Source organism: Odontesthes bonariensis, chromosome 24 (assembly GCF_027942865.1).
Source record: "Odontesthes bonariensis isolate fOdoBon6 chromosome 24, fOdoBon6.hap1, whole genome shotgun sequence".
Lineage (NCBI taxonomy): Eukaryota > Metazoa > Chordata > Actinopteri > Atheriniformes > Atherinopsidae > Odontesthes > Odontesthes bonariensis.
The window spans coordinates 25,247,104-25,266,822 of record NC_134529.1 but is presented as its reverse complement, the minus strand read 5'-3'; positions in this window follow the sequence as shown (position 1 = coordinate 25,266,822).

Sequence of the window (19,719 nt, the reverse complement as noted above, 5' to 3'; positions counted from 1 at the left end):
CATCAGCCAGTATTATTCCACATCAGGATCTGGAGCATTGAGGTCCAGCGTGACCCAGTCTGCTACAACTCCAGTTGACCTCCGGACAGCGTTTGGGTCTACACCAACACTAAAAGCGGAGGTGCTCTGGACTCTTCACATGGTAGCGAAGCACCAGTCATATACTGGCAATGAGAACATTGGTGAGCTGTTCTACACCATGTTCCCGGATTCTGAGATAGCAAAAATGTTTAAGTGTGGAAAAGACTTTTGTTTTGCAAGAAATTCCTAGCCTCCTTTTTAAATTGTACTAATTATGGTCTTAAAAAAGTCTTAAAAGCTGTAAAGCACTTTGAATTGCCTTATGTACGAATTGTGCATGTTATGTCTTGTCAAATTTGTTAATCATGTTTATGTTGTGTTATGTCATGTCTTGTTTAGTTTCATGTGTGGGTCCTGTATGTTTTAGTTTAGTCAAGTCACTCATATCCAGTCCTGTCATGCATTTCCTGTTGTAGCGATATTGGGCATTAATATATGTATCAAATATAAGGATTTATAAGACGTTCTCACTGTCTCAATAAACCTTAAACCTCGAATGTAGGGCACCACCTTCGAATGAAGGAAAAACACAAAATCTTACGATCCTGGTGTGTAAGATTAATGTTTTAATTAATAATCAATTAATAATCAGTCTCATATCTTGCTACTTTCGTGAAAGTTCTCGTTTGGTTGGACAGACATTACTTAAAGAAAGCATACGACACAATCTGTGATTATAACATATATATAGATATAGATATGTATTAACTATTTATTACAATGACATGACCAAAGACATGAACCTTAAACAAACAGGAGAGGCATTGAATATGGGTGATTATATACGACACTTAGTGAATGGAAAATAAAATTATGGGAATGGAGGGATACTGGATTTATTCAAATAGTTTAGGTTGGCTTACTATTTGAAGCTAAAGACTGGCATCTTGGATTCATTTGTCAGTCTAGTAGTGAGAGCCTTGAGACATCCATCTAACCCACTTTAAGGTGAAAAACGGGTCGGCCTTACGTTACTGAAGTCCTTTTTGTCAGCTCGGAACACAGCAGGTAGTAGCCACCAGTGGTGTAGTCTACCTTTTTGAGGTGGGTATACTGTATAGTTGGCCAGTCATTGGCCCGTGGTACCAAACTAGGGGTCGGGACTCGGGACCCCTCGGGACCAATAGTAGCCCCTTAATGCACGCCGTACCTCCAGTGGCGCGCTGTAATAGTCATTGAAAAGTAAAAAGTACCATAGTACTACAATACTATGACATAACACAGTTCAGATGAAAAGCCCTCTAAAAGCTATGACAAAAAATAGGCCAATGTAAAGTTTAATTTTTAAGCATTTTCATCTATGACAATCAAAAATGTTACTATCAAATAGGCCTACAGCAAGTCAAGCCCAAACAAAATGAAATGAACTGATTTTTAAATGTAGGCCTATAGAAATATAGCCTGTTTTGTAAACTTATCACATGCACTAAAGGTTTTTGCATCTGACATTATATCGCAGTAACAGTGTAGTAGATAATGTAATTACCATTGCCTAAGTACAGATACATCTCCCCATCCATGCATACCATGGAGATAGCATGGTTCTGGCTAGTAAATAAAGTTTAGTTTATGATAGATAAATTACTTAATCCAGACAGCCACTGTACATATCATCATGTAGACCATATACAGACAGGTATGGCGATTAGGAGTTATTCCCAAAGAAGAATCCCAGATAAACAAACGTCTAGAATTTTAAACTAAGTAAGCAAACGTGGATCAGAGTAGCTAGCTTGCTAGTATTGAGAGAAGAACGAAAGCTAGACTACAGCATGACTAGCCTGTGTTTTTGCCGTGTTATGTCCACAAATTAAACAACCTAGAAGGGTAACTTGGTAGCAATACTAGTTTCATAAAAAGCATGAATTATGTTTTTGACTCAACTTAACTTACTTTTGGAAACGTCAGGTCGGGCAACCTTATTAAAAAAGTTCCTAAGGTCTTGCTGTCCCTTGCGCCTGGCCATGATCCTCGTCGTCCCCAACTAAAAACCTGGAACGCTGCTGCTTTGTTTAACCTGGCAGCTTGTGGTCGGCTACCTAGCGAAATTCACTGGCATGTTTTCATCACGCATTGAGGCTTTTCAAATAATAATGATCATCATCATAATAATAATATATTGTAACGACCCAGAATGAGGGTAAAAGCACACGGACTGGCTTGTTTCCTCCTCTCCCTGTCAATCACTGGACCGCAGGTCATGTCACTCAGGTGTGGGCTGGTGATTGGGGGAGAGGAGTGGGCGTGGGCCAGTCTGTGTGCAGGTTTGGTGTTCTCCTGGGGCTGGTTGCGGAGCAGGACTGAGAGTCACCCGTGTTCTGCGATTGTACTGCTTGTAATAACTTAATAAAGAGCCGTTCGGCAACCGCCGGTCTCAGAGCCTCCGTGAAGTCATTACAATATGTTCACGAAAGTTAGACAACGTGTTAATAAATCACTACCATACCTGTCAACAGCCATGGAAAAGTGTGCCCTGGAAATGCAAACTCTCGGGTTGAGATGATGAGATGATAATTCCATAATCCGATCAGAATGGTGAGAACATGGAGAACATATTGTATCAGCCCATTCCAGATGTACAATGACTTTTCGTAGAAGCCTCGACTTTACAAAGTCCTTTCCTTAGCCACTAAGCACCTACGTACGCACCCCATGATAGATTTTTGTTTTGGCTGACAGCGAGACACAAAAAACGCGTCTGATTGGTTGGAGATTGAGTGACTGCCGCAATTTCCGAATGAATGCAATTCTGAAGTGTTGTCGTTGTATTGTTAAATTATAACAAGGCTTCCATGAAAAGTGGTAGTTGATGAAACGTGGCTGTGCTATTCTAAATATTGAAAAACGAATTTTAGGTTGGTATACTGAGCATTTTAGGTGGGTATACGGAAATCCCCCAAAAAAAGAGGTGGGTATACGCCGTATACCTGCGTTCAACGTAGGCTACACCACTGGTAGCCACGCAGCCTGAGTGGATTTCTTCTGGGTTCCGCTCTCAGGGCCTGGTTGTTGCTGATTTCAGCGGACCTGGAGGTCGCTTCTCTTCAGCGGGAAACGGGAACGCTGGTGCCAAGGACTTCACCGTACAGAATGATAAAATCTTCAGAGTGTCAGAGTTGGTCGGTTACTGGTTTCTCTGATGAAGTGAACTTACGTTCACAGAAGGTTAACAGAGGTTGCTTGGAGTTGGCTTTCTTGGTAGGAAAAACTGATGATGGCGTGCAACAGCGGAGGTTAGAACGTGCGACGTAAAAAGGACATGGATGGACGAACAAAAACACAGAAAGCGTGTATCTTCAGACTACTTCATTCTGTTTCTATCTTTGTTCGGGTCTTTCTTTCTCGTCTTTCTTTGGTTATGGATGACTTCCTCCTGTCGTCTTCTGCACCGCTCATCCTCTCGTCTTTCCGCTCTCTCCTGAGACTCTGGGAAACTCCCAAAACTCTGGTGAGCTCTTCTCTTCTTCTCTTCTCAAATCATCTCTACATCTTCTCTAATCCTTCCAAATCTCTTAAAATCTCATCTTTCTCACTCTCTTCAAATCTTTCAAAAATCTGAAAATCTCTGAAAAACTAAAAAACCGAACTTTGGGTTCGCGGGGTCCGTGGTTTGACTCGCGGAGGCGGGGCATGACGTAGGCTTACACTACTCTTTCAGCCAATGATATGCCTGAACTGTGGTGACGTCTGCCTGGGTGTCTCTGTGTGAGGTTATCTGTTCAGCATTTATATGGGGATTCCTGTGTAGCGTTACCGGGTATTTATATGCGTATTAAATATAAGGATTTATGAGATGTTCTTACAGTCTCAAATAAACCTTACCTCGAATTCAGGGCACCACCAACCTAGGTTTTGACTTAATTTAAGTCACAGTCAGGTAGGAAAACTGTTCGAAATCTTACGATCCTGGTGTTAAATTAATTAATAATTAATATTCAATTAATATTCAGTCTCATATCTCGCTACTTTCGTGAAGTTCTCGTTTGGTTGGACAGACATTACGTAAAGAAAGCATACGACACAATCTGTGATTATAACATATATATAGATATATGAGCTGTTTATTACAATGATATGATCTTAGACATGAACCTTTAAACAAACAGGAGATGCATTGAATATGGGTGATTATATAAAACACTTAGTGAATGGAAAATAAAATATGGGGAATGGGGAAATACTGGATGTATTCAAATAGTTTGGGTTGGCTGACTATTTGAAGCTAAATACTGACATTTCGGATTAATTTATCATTCTGTGAAAGCCTCGAGACATCCATCAAACCCACTTTAAGGTGAAAACGGGTCGGTCTTACTGTGCTTAGCCGGTTCGGACCACGGCAGCGGCCACGCGGGGTCCGAGGGGATTTCTCTTCCGCTCTCTGGGCCTTCCTGGCTGTGGTGGCTGACTTTAGCGGACTTCTCAGTTGCTTCTTTCACCGGGAAACCGAAACGATGGTGCCGAGGACTGTGGTTAGCTGATCGAATCTTTTGAGTGTCAGTGGGTCCGTTGCTTCTCTGATGAAGTGAACTTAAGTTCACAGAAGATTAATAAAAGGTTGCTTGGAGTTGGCTTTCTTGGTAGGAAAAGGTGATGATGGCGTGAAACAGCGGAGGTTAGGACGTGCGACGTAGAAGGACGTGGATGGCGAGGGACGAACAAAAACACGTAAAACGTGCATCTTCAGAGTATTTCAATCTGTTTCTTTGTTCGGGTCTTCTTCGTCTTTCTTTGGGTCCTGCTCCGTCCTTCTCCTTCCTCCCCTCCGTCGTCTTCTCCACGGCTCATACTCTCATCTTTCCGTGCTCTTCAAATCTCTCTGAGCAACTCATCTGATCAATTCTCCATTGTTCTTCTCTGACCTGTTCTCCCTCTGAAAACAAGAGCGTGCTTCTGGAAAACAACCAGAGGCAAGAAACGAGAGAGGCCAGAAGGCAAGAGAGAGCGAGTGTATTTCGCGGGGCACCGGGTTTTGACTCTCGGAGGCGGGGCTTACACTACTTTTTCAGCCAATGACATGCTTGAACTGTGTGCATGTCTCTGTAAGGTGATCTGTGCTATAGGGGGATTTCTGGATGAGACAAAGAACTCTGTGTTTCTCCATTACTCCCATCTCATAGAACATTTGTCTCGTTGATTCTGAAAACACCACATCTTGTTAAGATATGCAGATTAAAGATATAACATAGACTTGTAATATAAAGACATCAAAATAACACACATGATAAAGACAATTATGACTTTCAAAATTCAGATGAATATCTATGAAATCGTGACATATGAATAGTGAGTCACAATGCTAATTTCTGTGTTAACAATGGGGACACTAAACAAATACCAAATAGATACCGAAGGGACATCGTTAGAAGTTACTAGTTGCATATATTGTCCATTTTACTTAGTCCTCTGGGATTTAAATGTTCAACTAATTAACACTGCAGACCACTAGGGGGCAATGTGGTTCCATCAGGCAGGTTGGGCGTTTTCCACCAAAATCAGTTCTTTGTCAATATTTGAGCCAGAATCGTACAAATTGTCTCTATATGCGTCTTGTGATCAGGCTGGAAACCTGAAAGAAATTGTACACGGTTATCAAACACATTTAATATAGTTTTAAGATTCGACTAAAAGTGAGTCTTTAGTGAAGTCTTCTCAGTTCGTATGTAGCCATCTGGTCTCTTTCTCTGGTGGGAGAGGGTGTTAAAATGTCAATTCGATTCATGGTGAAGATAAGATAGTGAGGTCTCCAACATCTCCAACAGAAAGGTTCTTTGTTCATTGAGTTTTCCGATTTTTATGGCAAGTGCCTGTTGCTTAATTTTCACTCCCAAAAGCTCTTAAGATTGTTGTAAATTAGGCAGTTTCTGTCTCTTTTTCCTTTGTGGAAAGAAAATGAAGATCTGGTTTATATCCACATACGTAAACATCCCCCACAGGAATGTTGGTTTTGTCAAAGTTTGAAAACTCTTAATCCACACGGCACTGTGACTGCTACACCTGGATAAAACAAAGAAACTCTATTTCTCCATTACTCCCGTCTCATAGAACATTTGTCTTGGTGATTCTGAAAACACCACAACTTGTTAACACATTGACTCCCAAGTCACGTAAAACTACGTTTTTACTGCCCATGCGTTGGCTCCCAAATGGTAAAAATACGTTTTTACGTTTTTTTTATGGATTCTGAATCTATACATTCTTAGAATCCCTCCACCTACTTGGTGGTTTTATGAACATGTAAACTCCTTTGACACAAGGACACGACGCAAATCCTCTGACCCGGATATGTATCTAAAATGCGACAGGCTGAAAGAGCGCACGTTTCACAAAAGCCCCGATATCTCAGTTTGTTGTTGATTTTGGTGGATACCCGCCTTGGTTTAGCTAAGTATAGCTCGCTAATGGCGGCACCTAGAGACACACAGTTTTGACCCACAAAGAGTTTAAAGTCTCAGCTTTCAAACGAGCCATAACATGTTTCAGTGGCCCTATCACATAATATGCTGTGACTGTACAAAAAAACGTCAAAAAATGGTTTAGAACGCTGGTATTCTACGACATAATTCCGTAAACACCGCCGGTATTCAATGTGTTAAAATATGCAGATTAAAGATATAACATAGACTTGTGATAGAATGAGAAGCTGCACCTGGTGACGCTTTGCGGACGCTGTGACGCTTTGTGGTAAGACGTGTTGCATCACTTCCTGTTACCTTGCTTGTGCACTGTGGAATTTCTTGCTCCGCTTGGAGTACTGATAATCACTTTATTTCGATCTATAACTTACACAATTTTGCATAGTTAAACTCTATAGCTTACCGTTCTGTTCTAACACACTCCTACCGATCTTTATTCTCACTTTTTAACGATGTGTCTGGTTCTCTAGCGTAGCATGGCTATCGGTTCTCTTCCTCCTTCTCCTGCTTTCACCTGCTCCGTGTGTCAGATGTTTAGTTACTCCTCTGCCTCCTTTAGCGATAATCAGTGGCGTAACGACACAACAATAGGCCCGTAAGCAACATTGTCTATGTGGGCCCTATATTCCGTACAACATGTGATAAAGGTCCAGGATAGGCCGACAGTTCCATAAATAGGCCAAGAACATACAATTATGCAATTCTCAGTAGTTTCTGATCACACATCACACACATGGAAAAATAGTGACGGCGCACCTTGAATGGAACCATTGGTGACGGTGCACCACGTCCATGAAAACATATAGGCCTAGCCTACACATCGATGACGCCGCATCATAATAAACGCACACTGTGCTCTTAGGCAAGAATAAACACCCAATAAACTCAACATACACACAGAAAAATGGTGACGGCGCGCCAAATTAATGAAAACGCATAGGTGACGGCGCACCATAATAAACACACTCTCAGGTCAGAATAAACACAACACAACAATTAGGCTTAATACATGACTATTTTAAGATAAATAAAGTTTTTACTCACATCATAGATGCATCTTCCGTGCCTTCCTCTGCGCAAACTCTTCAATCATATCCTGTACATCCAGCTGACGCGCACAGGCATTCTCAATTGACAGTATGGCGAGTCCAGAGAGACGACTCTGTCCCATTGAGCTCCTCAGGTAGTTTTTGATTAGTTTCAGTTTGGAAAAGGAACGCTCTGCAGAGGCCACTGTTACTGGGATTGTGAGGAAGATCATGAGAACTGTGCAAACTTCTCCAAAACTTGCTGTGATGCAGCTGTGCTCAACGAGAAGCATCTTTGTCAACTTTGCTTTGGAGGACAGCGAGACACACAAAGGAGAACTTCTCAATTAAGCGCCTCACTGATGTTGCTTCGTCCCGGTCGTCCTTCTTTTGGCTCGTCAGCGCTATTTTTGTCAGTGCCTTCATCACGTCCTCGTATCTGTAGCGCAGAGCACTCACTGCATCGTAGCGAGATGCCCATCTGGTGGGGCACAATTTCTTCAATGTGATGTTGGAGCCGTTTTCTGTTGCCTCACTCTGATCTTCATTTGTGAGCATTGCCCATCTCTTCATACTGTGTCCAAAGAACACATAAATACGCTCCACAATGTCATAAAATTGTCTCACTTCCTGAATCCTCACCGCATCATTTAGAATGAGATTCAGGTTGTGTGAGGCGCAATGCACATACACGGCAGTTGACTTTTTCTTAGCTATTCTTGCCTGAACACCACTGTATATGCCGCACATATTAGCGGCACCATCGTACCCTTGCCCTCTGCACTTGGAGAGGTCTAGTCCGCTCTCCTCCACAGATGCGATTATCTGCTTGGTTAGTTCACTGGCGGATGAGTCGGTAACTTCACGAAAGCCAACAAAAGACTCTTTGATTGCAACATCAGTGGCAACCCCGCGGCTATCTCGCTCAATAACGACATATCTGAAAATTTGGCTCATCTGGTCCACTTTAGCCACGTCTTGTGTTGTGTCCATTATCACTGAGAAGAATGGAGATGAGCGCAATTCATCTAGAATGTCTTTCTGTACACGTTTGGCCAGGAGTTCGATCAGCTCGTTTTGTATCAGAGGGCTTAAGTACTTGAACGAGCGAGCAGGACGGCTAATCAGTTCTTGTAGCACTGGGTCATATTTTGCCAAGAGCTCGATGATGGAAAGGAAGTTGCCATTATTGGCTTCACCAATGTTTTCCCTATGCCCTCTAAAGGGGATGTTGTTCATGGCTAATGTGAGGGTAACATTAATCACTCGGTCTATTACCTGTCTCCAAAAGCTTGCTTCCTGAAGTATATTCCTCTCCGTTTCCTTATCCATGACTTTGTTCTGACGCCAATTGTCGTAGATCACACATGCAGCTGTATGTGCAGTAGAAGTCTCGTGTTGTTGAATTTTCCTCGACAAATTGCGCCAGGTATTTGTTTTCCAAGTGTGCTTTGCAAAAAGCCAGCAGGGCTCACAGTACGCTACGTCTAGCATCTGAGAGTAGCATAGCCATTTTCTCTGTATCTCCAATCCAGACTTGGTTTTGCTAATGTAGAACGATGAGCAAAGCAGCGGTTCTCCTGTTCAGGGTCCCGTGGGAAAGGACCAGTTGGCTTACATGACCCCATAGACACTATAAAATGTTTCACGTCTGAATCAAGACTGTCGGGGAAATGCCCCATGTCAGTTGGGTATTCCCTCGATGTTGAAACGCCCAGGTTTTCAACTTCTGTAAGCGCACTGTCAGAGTCAGACCCCCTACTGTTAGCACAACAAGCCACCGAACTAGATAGAAGTTCACTGCCCCCCTCCTCACCCACGTTGCAATCTTTACTCGCTGGGCTGGTAGCAGCAACCTCCTCATCTCCCTCTCTGGTCCTCTGAAAGAACGTGCTTATTTTCGGAAGTTTTTTCCGCTCTTCCAGCTGCTCTTCTTTCCTTTTTCTTTTCTGGAATCCACTTAAGTGTTTCTTCTTGGTCCCCATCGCTAACACAATGAAAGTAACGGTTTGTCTAACGTGACGTCTCATGTCTTGCACGCTGCACGCACGTTCATCATTTCCCATAATTCCAAATCGCAGTATAAAAACTAAAATACTAAAAATATGTCGCTCTTTTAAGATATTTATTGCTGTTTGAAACATATTTATGTGTGTAATTGTTACCACCCATCTAATGAACTATACATATATAGTAATTAAAGGTACCACCGTCATGGTGGAGTCTGGCAATGTTCTATAAATAGGGTCCGATAATCTACATTGAGTGTTTGGTGGCATAGTGAGAAAATTCTGCATTGTGAAACATCACTGTGAAAGATAATCTCTCTATTACGTTGGGGGCCCGCCCCGCCCACTAGATGTCAGTGATGGAGGGCTCAGGGCCCCTAGCAGGTCGTGGGCCCGTAAGCAACTGCTGCCTCTGCTTACCGATAGTTACGCCACTGGCGTTAATGGTACATGTAACAAATGTAGTCTTTTTGTAGTTTTGGAGGCGAGGTTATCTGAATTGGAAGCTCGGCTCAGCACTGTTGAAAATCAACCGATAGCGAGCCAGGTCCCTTTTGCCAGTGTGGAGCCACCTAGCGTAGCTAGCTCAATTAGCCTCCCCCTAGCAGAACCTGAGCAGCCAGGATTACAACGTGGCTGGGTGACTGTCAGGAAGAGGCATAGCTCTAAAGTCAAGCCCGTTGTTCACCATCGACCTGTCCACGCTTCAAACAGATTTTCCCCACACAGCGACACACCCGCTGAGGACAAAACCCTGGTAATTGGCAGCTCCATAGTCAGAAACGTGGCATTAGAGATACCAGCGGCCATAGTCAAATGCATTCCAGGGGCCAGAGCGGGCGACGTAGAATCCTATTTAAAACTGCTGGCTAAGGATAAACGTAAATATGGTAAAATAGTTATTCACGTCGGCGTTAATGACACCCGGTTACGCCAATCGGAGGTCACTAAAATTAATGTTGCATCGGTTTGTAATCTTGCCAAAACAATGTCGGACTCCGTAGTTTTCTCTGGACCCCTGCCAAATCTGACCAGTGATGACATGTTTAGCCGCATGTCGTCCTACAATCGCTGGTTGTCTAGATGGTGTCCAGCAAACAACGTGGGCTACATAGATAATTGGCAATCTTTCTGGAGAAAACCTGGTCTGATGAGGAGAGACGGCATCCATCCCACTTTGGAAGGAGCAGCTCTCATTTCTAGAAATATGGAAGAATTTATTTGCCACCCTAAAACATGACAACCCAGGGCTCAAACCAGGATGCAGAGTTGTAGTCTTACACACTTCTCTGCAGCTTCCCCCCTGCTGCTACCCACCCAATCAATTAACACAAAAGGAGCAAATCCTCTTGTGCAAAAAGAAATTATTAAAACAAAAACTTTAACTGAACAAAAACATCAAACTATTAAATGTGGTTTGCTGAATATCAGATGTCTCTGTTAGTGAATGAGTTGATTTGTGATCATCATATTGATATATTTTGTCTTACAGAAACCTGGCTGCAGCAGGAGGATCATGTTAGCATTAATGAATCAATTCCCTCTGACTGTTTAAATGTTCACGTTCCTCGAACCACAGGCAGAGGAGGAGAAGTGGCAGCTATTTTCAGATCAGGGTTACTAATCAGTCCCAGACCCAAGATTAGTTTGAGCTCTTTTGAATCTCTGATTCTCAGTTTTTCCCACGCAAAGTGGAAATCCCAGAAACCTCTTGTGTTAACAGTGTTCCCTCATAACCCTGTCTTATCTGACCATTTTCTGATAACCTTTGAGTTTACATTACTTGACTATACAGTTTCTGAGAAGAAATTTACGTATAGAAGGTGTCTATCAGAGGATGCTGTAACCAGATTTAAAGAATTAATTCCATCATCCTTTTCTTCACTGCCATGTGCAGATATGACAGAGGACGACTACCTAAACTTTACTCCAGCAGCACTTGACTCTCTTGTTGACAGCACTATAGTTTCAATGCGTACAGCACTGGACAATGTTGCCCCTCTGAAAAGGAAGGTAATCAGTCCGAAGAGGTTAGCTCCTTGGTATAATATCACAGCTGCGTGCTTTAAAGCAGACTGCAAGAAAGCTGGAGAGACAGTGGCATTCCTCTAATTTAGAAGAGTCTCAGTTAGTCTGGAAAGATAGTTTAACAATGTATAAGAAAGCCCTTCGTAAAGCTAGAACTGCTTATTATTCATCATTGATAGAAGAGAATAAGAATAATCCCAGGTTTCTTTTCAGCACTGTAGCCAGTCTGACTAAGAGTCCGAGCTCTGCTGAGCCAGTTATTCCTTTAACTCTCAGCAGTGATGATTTCATGAGCTTCTTTATTAATAAAATTGTTTCTATCAGAGAGAAGATTGATGGAGTCCTTCCCACTATTATCAGTGATGTATCATCAAGTACAGCAGCTTTAGAAGTATCTTTAGAACCTGATTTATATTTAGACGGCTTCTGCCCAGTTGATCTCTCTGAACTAACGACAGCAATAGTCTCTTCTAAACCATCAACTTGTGTTTTAGACCCAATCCCAACCAGACTGTTCAAGGAGGTTTTCCCATTAATTGACACTTCCATATTGGATTTGATCAATCTGTCTTTGTTGACAGGATATGTACCTCAGACTTTTAAGGTTGCTGTAATTAAATTCAATTCAATTCAATTCAAAAATACTTTATTTATCCCAGAGGGAAATTAAATGTTGATGTAGCTCAATTAAATCAAAGAGTTATTATAGATGCTGATGGCTGTGGGCAGGAAAGATTTCCTGTAGCGGTCCGTTTTGCATCCAAACTGAAGAAGCCTTTGACTGAAGAGACTCTGTTTTCTGATAACAGTCTCATGGAGAGGATGTTCAGGGTTGTCCATAATTCTCTTGATTTTATGCAAAATCCTTCTTTGCATTATTGTCTCCAGAGGTTCCACAGTCGTCCCCAGAACAGAACCAGCCTTCTTTATCAGGTTGTTGAGTCTTTTTAGGTCCCTGGTTCTGATGCTGCTGCCCCAACAGATGACGCAAGAGGAAATGACGCTCTCAACAACAGACTTGTAGAAGATCTGCAACATCTTGTTGCAAACCTTGAAGGACCTTAGCTTCCTCAAGAAGTACAGTCTGCTCTGTCCTTTCTTGTAGATGGCTTCACTGTTTTGTCTCCAGTCCAGTTTGTTGTCCACATGAACACCAAGGTATTTATATTCCTCAACCACCTCCACTTCTTCTCCCATGATGGAAACAGGGTTTGATCTGACCCTGTTTCTCCTGAAATCTACAATCATCTCCTTTGTTTTGTTAACATTCAAGATGAGATGATTGTTCCCACACCATGCCACAAAGCGGTCCACCAGCTCTCTGTACTCAGCTTCTTGTCCATCTCTGATACACCCGACAACTGCAGAGTCATCTGAATATTTCTGTAGATGACAGGAGTCTGACTTGTACTGGAAGTCTGAAGTGTACAGAGTGAAAAGGAATGGTGAGAGTACAGTCCCCTGTGGTGCTCCTGTGCTGCCGATCACCTGGTTAGACACACAATTCTTCAGTCTGACAAACTGTGGTCTGTTTGTCAGGTAGTCATTAATCCAGGTGATTGTTGAGGCCTCCACCTGAGTCTTCTGGAGTTTCAGACGAAGCAGATCAGGCTGGATTGTGTTAAATGCACTGGAGAAATCAAAGAACATGATCCTCACAGTGCTGCCTGCTTTATCCAGATGACAGTGGGTTTGTTGAAGCAGGTGTATGATAGCGTCTTCAACTCCAACTCCATGGCGATAAGCAAACTGCAGGGGGTCCTGATATGTGCTGGTTTGCTTACACAGGTGGGTCAACAGGAGTCTCTCCAGGACCTTCATGATGTGGGATGTCAGGGCAACAGGTCTGTAATCATTGATGTCTGAGGGGTGAGTTTTCTTTGGTACCGGAACCAGACAGGATGTCTTCCACAACAGTGGTACCTTCTCTTGGGTCAAGCTAAGGTTGAAAAGGTGTTGCAGAATCCCACAGAGCTGCTCTGCACAGGCCTTCAGGACTCGGGGGCTGACACCATCTGGACCTGCAGCCTTGTTCCGGTTCAGTCTCTCCAACTGCCTCTTCACCTGACTTCTAGAAACAGAAAAGTGGGAGGGGGAGGCAAAGGGGACAGCAGCATCTCCTGATTGGGTTGAAGACAAACTAGTGGAAGCAGAAGAATCCATGACTGAGGTGGAGGTGGAGATGTTACAGGAAAGCTGTGGGTCAGAGGAGGGTGGGATGTCTCTTTGGCTGGGAACAGGAGGGGAGGATGGTGAGCTTGTTCCTGAACTGAACCTGTTGAAGAATGTGTTCAGCTCATTTGCTCTGTCCAGACTCCCATCCATCTGATCCTCCCTCTGCTTGAGGCCTGTGATCTTCTTCATTCCTGACCACACATCTCTGATATCATTCCTCTGCAGTTTACTCTCAAGCTTCTTTCTATACACCTCCTTGCTCTCTCTGATCTTGACTTTGAGCTGCTTCTGTAAACTCCTCAGTAACTCCCTGTCTCGCTCCCTAAAGGCTCTTTTTTTCTTGTTCAATAGTTCCTTTAGCTCACTGGTGATCCAGGGTTTGTTATTAGGGAAGCATCTCACTGTTCTGGTGGGGATGATGTTGTCCACACAGAAGTTTATATAGTCAGTCACACACTCAGTCATGGCATTAATGTCCTCTCCATGTGGCTTACAAAGAGAAATCCAATCGGTTGCATCAAAACAACCCTGTAAGGCTTCTTCAGCTTCCTCTGACCACTTTCTAACAGTCCTTTTTGTGACAGGTAGTCTCTGGACAAGGGGTTTATATGCTGAACAGAGAAAAACAAGGTTGTGATCTGATTTTCCCAGGGGAGGTCTTGATTTGGAAATGTATGAATCCTTGACATTTGTGTAAAACAAATCCAATGTCTTGTTTTCTCTGGTAGAGCAGCTGACAAACTGTTGAAAAGTTGGCAGTGTAGCAGAGAGTGAGGCATGATTAAAATCACCAGATATTGCCACAAAAGAATTGGGGTGTTGCGTCTGTATCTTAGCAACAACGGAACTGATGACATCACATGCAGTGTCGGCAACAGCTGATGGTGGAATGTAAACAGCCACCAAAACAACACTGGTGAACTCTCTTGGCAAATAATATGGACGGAAACTTACTGCCAATAGTTCAATGTCAGGACTGCAGAGACGACTCTTCACAGTAACATGTCCTGGGTGACACCATCTGTTGTTGACAAGCACTGCCAATCCACCCCCTTTCCTTTTCCTGCTATTCTTTATATCTCGATCTGCTCGTACAGTCAGGAAGCCCGGCAGAGAGACGCTGGAGTCGGGTATATGATCCTGTAGCCATGTCTCAGTAAAACACATAATGCTACATTCCCGATATTCTTGCTGAGTCCTTATCAAGGCTAAAAGTTCATCCAACTTGTTAGCTAACGATCTTACATTTCCCATGATGCAGGATGGCAGAGATGGTTTGAACTTCTTCTTTCTTTCTCTCCTCTTTGCTCCTGCTCTGCATCCACGACGCCTCCTTTTCAATTCCAGTGGGATTTCTGGCTTCAGTTGTCGAATTATTTCTGCTTTTCCAATGTTATTCAGCTGCTCCCTGTTGTAAACCACCTTGTTGCTATGGTGATGCATCATGACAAAAGAGTAAAATATACAAAAGTATTGGGAAATATCAATCCAGCTGCACAGCATCCAAGGCAGGAAGGAACAGTTGTCCAAAAAAATGCAATTTCTTCCAAGAAATAACAGGAATGAAATTTAGAGAAAAAGAAAAATCTCAATGTGAGGTACAGAGCTACTCCAACATGCTGCCACCCTCAGCAGCGCATTCTAGAACATTCTAGAAACCTTTACTTAAAAAACCTACTCTTGATTCAGAAGTGTTGGCTCATTATAGACCTATATCCAATCTCCCTTTTATGTCTAAAGTTCTTGAAAAAATAGTTGCAGCTCAGCTTTGTGATCACTTACACAGAAATAATCTGTTTGAAGAGTTTCAGTCAGGATTCAGAGTGCATCATAGCACAGAAACTGCACTGCTGAAAGTTACCAATGATCTCCTCTTAGCCTCTGATAGCGGACTTGTGTCTGTGCTTGTCCTGTTGGATCTCAGTGCTGCATTTGATACGGTCGATCACAGTATCTTATTACAGAGACTTGAACATGTTATTCGGATTAAAGGAACTGCATTAGGCTGGTTTAAGTCATATTTATCTGATAGATTTCAGTTTGTTCTTGTAAATGAAGAATCTTCCTCACACACCAGAGTAAGTCATGGAGTTCCCCAGGCTTCTGTGCTTGGACCGATTCTTTTCCCTTTATACGTGCTTCCATTAGGTAACATTATTAGACAGCATGGCGTAAATTTCCATTGCTATGCTGATGATACTCAGCTGTACTTATGTATAAAACCAGATGAACCCAATAGGTTGGTCAGACTACAAGCATGTCTTAAAGACATAAAGACCTGGATGACTCAGAACTGTCTGCTTCTAAATTCAGACAAAACTGAAGTCGTTATCTTTGGACCTGAGCGTTTCAGGGAGACATTGTCTAGCTATATAGTTACTCTAGATGGTATTTCCTTGGCTTCTAGTTCTACAGTGAAGAACCTTGCAGTTATTTTTGACCAGAACTTATCATTTGACTCGCATATAAAACAGGTTTCTAGGACTGCCTTCTTTCATCTTCGTAATATTGTTAAAATCAGGAACATCTTGTCTCAGAGTGATGCAGAAAAACTAATTTATGCATTTATTACTTCAAGATTGGACTACTGTAATTCTTTATTATTGGGCTGTCCCACATATTCTCTGAAAAGCCTTCAGTTGATCCAAAATGCTGCAGCCAGAGTTTTGACGAGAACTAACAGGAGAGATCCTATTTCTCCAGTTTTAGCTTCTCTTCATTGGCTCCCTGTTAAATTCAGAATAGAATTTAAGATTCTTCTCCTTACATATAAAGCTCTTAATGACCGAGCTCCATCATATCTTAAAGATCTCATTGTAAGATATTTTCCTAACAGAGCACTTCGTTCCCAAACTGCAGGTTTACTTGAGGTTCCCAGAGTTTCTAAAGGTAGAATGGGAGGCAGAGCCTTCAGTTATCAGGCCCCTCTCTTGTGGAATAAGCTGCCAGTAAATGTCCGGGAAGCAGACACCCTTTCCACTTTTAAGACCAGGCTTAAAACTTTCCTTTTTTATAAAGCTTATAGTTAGGTCTGTTGAATCTGATAGTGTGTCTGCTAGTGTGTCTTGTCCTGCCTCCACCTCTGGCACCCTCTATACTTTCATTACCCCCTACCCGAACCAGGGTTTGAATCCCATTCCCGCTTATCTTACCTCTTTTATTTCTCCCCCTACCCGAACCAGGGTTTGCATCCCCACCCCGCTGTGACTGGTGTGCAGTTCGTGAGAGGCTGGGGTAGCTTGTGGCTGTAAAAAGGTGGTTGTTGCGGTGTGAGGAGCAGATCTATATAGGGAGTATAGGGAATTACTCACTGAGTCTGGTCCTTTATTTTATTATTTATTTTTTCGTTAGCACAAGTTTCTTGTGTTTACCTTGAATAGGGATGGCTCAGGTAATCCTGAAACATCCCATAGTTAAGCTGCTATAGGCCTAGACTGCTGGAGGGCCTCATCTGTCACACCTTTCCTCACTTTACTCTCTTTATGTATATGTGATATTATTGTGGTCATTAACTCGTGTTTCCCTGTTCCAACAGATATCCTTTGAAAAGGAGTCGTTTTTCTCCACAGTTGCCTCAGGCTCAGGAGATTGGACCAAAAAACAAAAAGTTTTCAGTGCAATCTGTTGGTTTTCTTAGCTAGGAAATTGTTCTTGAATTGGCTCTATATGAACGAATTGGATTATTTTATGAATTATGATTATCATTAATTAATTGAATTCCAATTGGCTTGAATTGGACTTACTATCTAAGTGCCTTGAGATGACATTTGTTGTATTTGGCGCTATATAAATAAAAATGAATTGTATTGATATAAAGGCATCAAATAACACAACATGATACAGACGAATATGAGTCTCAAAATTCAGATGAATATCTGTAAAGTCGTGACATATGAATAGCAAACCACACAATGTTATTTTCTGTGTTAACAATGGACATACCAAACAATACAAATAGATACCGAAGGGACATAGTTAAAAGTGAAATTGTTGCATATAACTGTCCGGTTTACTGAGTCCGTGGGGATTTAAATGTTCAACACTACAGACCACTAGGGGGCAATGTGGTTCCATAGGCTGGTTGGTAATTTTCCAACAAGATTATTTCTCCGTCAATATTCAAGCCAGGATCGTACAAATGGTCTCTATATGCGTCTTGTGATCTCACTGGAAACCTGAAAAAACCTTGTATAAGGTTATCAAACACATACAATACAGTTTTAAGATTCGACTAAAAGTGGGTATTAGTAAAGTCTTTTCAGTTCGTGTTTAGCCATCTGGTTCCTTATCTGGGGAAATGGGGGTAGTGTCAACTTCGATTTATTGGTCCAGAGAAGATAGGTAAGTCTCCCACTTTTCCAAAAGAAGGGTTCTTTGTTCATTTGAGCTTATTCCAATTTATGGCAAGTGTCTGTTGCTAGTTCCACTCCCAAAAGCTTTCAAAGGGCCGAAGGTTGTTGTAAATTAGGCTTTTGTCTCACTACTTTGTGTAGAATTTACGATCTGTTCTTGCCCAGAAAAGAAAACATCCCCCATTGGAATGCTGTTATCTTCAGAGGCTGCAAATCCTCTTAATCCAACACTGGGACTGCTACACTGTTTTATTTTGTATTCACGCCCCATGTCATGCTATCACGGCGGAAATGTTTCATCATACCACACAGACAGAACCGGTGGGTGTTTAATAAGTTAAACTCACACTGGTCTCCTTTGTCTGCAGCGCTCTGCTCTCCTTTCTTTCTTCCTTCATGAAATGAAAAAGTATGGCCTGCGCTCGATCCTTCTTCTCCTGACTCTCTCTGTGTGCTCTTCCAGCCTCGATATTAGACGCCTGATGTGATCGTCCATGATTAATATCACCATCATGCAGACCATGAACACGGTGGCCTCCCCGCTCTCCATATTAGCTTCTTTGTGGTGTTTTTTCTTCTCTCCTTACTTTTACCGGGTTTTGTTTTGTTTTGTTTTGTTGTTGAATGTGGCGCTGAACGGCTAACGTAACACGTCACTGACGCAGACGGCTGCGCGCGCCGCATCAGTCCCGACCTGGTCCCGACTCATGTGCGAATGCAGACTGAAACCGTTCCGCTGGGGAAGGACAGTTATCAAAACGAAATTCGAGTAGGACAGTTCTGATAACTGCGTATATAACTACTCTGTCCGAAAGCGGCTATTGTCTGTGGTGCCAAAAGCTGTTTCCAGGGCTTTAAGATACTCTTTAAAGCTGCCGTCAGCAACTTTTTTTTAGTCATATTAGCTTGAACTGTCATGGGAGTCTGGAAGTAGAATATTAAATAGGCTGTTTAGGAAAAATCCTGAATTCTGTAGCTCCCTCTAAAGCCTGTAATCGTGCTTGCAAAAATCGAGCGCTCCCGCCTGTTTTTAACCAATCACGTTAGGTTTATTATTACTATTATTATTATTATTATTACTATTATCTGAGCAGAACAGTCACCAACCACGTCTTCCATGCTGAGCGTGAGTCTGCCCCCAGCTTGTGTGCGCACACACTGGTGTGAACTCACGTGCACAACCTCGTCCACAGAGGGGGAGGGACCTGAAAGTTGTGTCAGTTCGAATTTTCCGACTTTAGACTCGGAATTTTGAAAACCTGCCGATGGCAGCTTTAAGACTCTCAGCTATTCTCTGCTTCTTGACGACATCAGAACACTGCCACTCATCCAGAAGCGGTCTTTGCATAGAGGCATAGCTAGGCAACCGCCTTGGCCCCCTCCACTGTAGGGTCCCCCTGACTAGCTGCAAACTTCCCATAGGCCTACAGCTCGTAATTGGGGCCATTTGGACAGTAATTCACAGATAGTGCGTTCATAAATGATGATTTTTGTATGTTTAAATTGGAAACAAAAACAACACAATAAATGACAAAGAAATATAGATTACGTGCACACCCCCTCTTATTCATGTTAAAATGGAATATTCCATCCATGCCATGTGCGCTAGACCAAAGTGGTGTAAAAAGAG